Source organism: Aplidium turbinatum, chromosome 13, assembly GCF_918807975.1.
Source record: "Aplidium turbinatum chromosome 13, kaAplTurb1.1, whole genome shotgun sequence".
Classification (NCBI taxonomy): Eukaryota; Metazoa; Chordata; class Ascidiacea; order Aplousobranchia; family Polyclinidae; genus Aplidium; species Aplidium turbinatum.
In genome coordinates this window covers 18,660,746-18,663,643 of record NC_137484.1, presented here as the reverse complement: position 1 = coordinate 18,663,643, position 2,898 = coordinate 18,660,746, and positions in this window count along the sequence as shown.

The window sequence follows — 2,898 nt, the reverse complement described above, 5'->3', positions numbered from 1 at the left end:
ATTGACCAGCACCAGCACCTAAGATAATTCTCTAAATATGGTGACATGTTTAATTGTTCATTCTAATTTTTCTCTTTCAATTATCAAGCTTGCTGGTGAAAGCTTCCAACGCATCTTTAAATGCTGAGCAGTACTGGACTCTGCTCATGGAAAGGCCACCCAAGCCAGGCTGGTCGAAAGGTAGAAGCAAGACAAAACGTAGTCCCCCCGCGATCCTGACAGCAGAGCCTTCTAGTGCCTTAAAATAATCTCCTAATGACAGTGACATAAATTCATCACTCTTTTCCAACCTGCCTTGAGCCAGCATGGAAGCAGTACAGTTTGTAAATTCACATGGTATCAATATGTCAATGGCTCATGGATACAACCCATGTTTATGCGCAATCTACTTCAAACGGAGATGGCGATTGAATATATAGGCCTACCGTATATTGGTGTTTTTCCTTGCATTTTCAAACTCAGTTTATTTAATGGAGCTGACAGACAAAAATAAATTGAATTGAATTAAATCTGTCATCATTCAGCAATGAAACAAATTTCAATTTTATTTAAAGGTCAAAAATTAATTTAAGCTTGTCTCTGAGCTCTAACACTCGTTTGGTTACGTTTCCTCTTGAAAACCATTGAGTATTTTGCATGACAAAGAACTAGGCCTACCCTACGGCCTACGTGATGGTTTGCATCCATGTCAGTGCACAGTTGCTTAAATAATCGGGAGTTAAGGGCTCCTTCTTAACGCTCTAAAGCTCTGGTCACGGCCAACTTACTAGGCTTCTTCTTTCGTATGAGAGGTTGTTTTTGGACTACATTAAACAACCTTAAAACAACCTCTCATACGAAAGAAGACTTACTAGGCTTAAACAGCTTTACAATTCTAAAACCAAATTCCCCCTTGAAAATTGCAAAATTCCCCCCTAGTGGGGAATTCCCCCCCCGGTTGGGAACCACTGCAGTGTAGTTGAATATTTTTTTTATCATGAGATAGGCCTGAACCAGGGTAGGGTCACATCAAGTTTTGACTAAGGGAAAAAGCTTCATCTACAAAATAATACAAACGGCATTGATGGTTGGTTTGTACCGTGTAGCGGTTTATCTGCTGGAAGTCCAAGCTGCCCACTGATTAATAGTTTTCCAAATTCAGACTGAGCGAATATAGTAGAATCGCTGTGTCGCTATAACTTAATCTGCACAAATAACCTGTTTGGATAAGGTCCTTGTGTTTTACTTTCTAAGCCCGAGTGGAAAGGTTGCAGGAACAAAATAAAATGGTCCCTCGTCTTTTACCATTATAATCCACACCCGAAATGTAAGCGACTAAGCGTACCATAAGGTGGGGCTACTTTAAACACTTTTCATAGTTATTTGTGTGTATTTTTCAAAGTATTTATGCTAAATATCTCAAATTTGGTCATCATTGGGTGCAACATAGTCCACTTTGAAAAGTACTACACACACATTGATACAGCCAAACAAACAAAACAATAGGTAGGGCTACTTTGAACACTGTCCAAAGTTATGCACATCAACATAGCGCTAAATCGCTAAAAAACACTATAGATAGCGAAAAAAAAACACTAAAACACTAGATGCAATCCAAAAAAACTAGATCTAGTGGAAAAACACCAGTAGTGGCACCATTGACACTGAAAAACCGACCTATTGGTGCACATCCCTGGAAAGGTAATTTAATACTGAATCCGATGCATGTAAAATTTAAGTGGCACGTGTTGCGGATTATAGTTTTATTCGAAGATGTTTGGAGTGGTGTTTATTACGCAAAAATCGTATTATTTTAATGTTTATCGTAAATATATGCTCCATCTTTGAAGCGTTCTGCTGGGAGTTGCTTCCAAATGCCGACCTATTGGTGCACATCCCTGGAAAGGTAATTTAATACTGAATCCGATGCATGTAAAATTTAAGTGGCACGTGTTGCGGATTATAGTTTTATTCGAAGATGTTTGGAGTGGTGTCAATTATGCAAAAATCGTATTATTTTCTTGAATATCGTAAATGTATCCTCCTGCATCTTTGAAGCGTTTGCTGGGAGTTCCTTCCAAATGCCGACCTATTGGTGCTCATCCCTGGAAAGGTAATTTAATACTGAATCCGATGCATGTAAAATTTAAGTGGCACGTGTTGCGGATTATAGTTTTATTCGAAGATGTTTGGAGTGGTGTCTATTATGCAAAAATCGTATTATTTTCTTGAATATCGTAAATGTATCCTCCTGCATCTTTGAAGCGTTTTGCTGGGAGTTCCTTCTAAATGCCGACCTATTGGTGCACATCCCTGGAAAGGTAATTTAATACTGAATCCGATGCATGTAAAATTTAAGTGGCACGTGTTGCGGATTATAGTTTTATTTGAAGATGTTTGGAGTGGTGTCTATTATGCAAAAATCGTATTATTTTAATGTTTATCGTAAATATATGCTCCATCTTTGAAGCGTTCTGCTGGGAGTTTCTTCCAAATGCCGACCTATTGGTGCCCATCCCTGGAAAGGTAATTTAATACTAAATCCGATGCATGTAAAATTTAAGTGGCACGTGTTGCGGATTATAGTTTTATTCGAAGATGTTTGGAGTGGTGTCTATTATGCAAAAATCGTATTATTTTCTTGAATATCGTAAATGTATCCTCCTGCATCTTTGAAGCGTTCTGCTGGAAGTTCCTTCCAAATGCCGACCTATTGGTGCACATCCCTGGAAAGGTAATTTAATACTGAATCCGATGCATGTAAAATTTAAGTGGCACGTGTTGCGGATTATAGTTTTATTCGAAGATGTTTGGAGTGGTGTTTATTACGCAAAAATCGTATTATTTTAATGTTTATCGTAAATATATGCTCCATCTTTGAAGCATTCTGCTGGGAGTTCCTTCTAAATGCCGACCTAT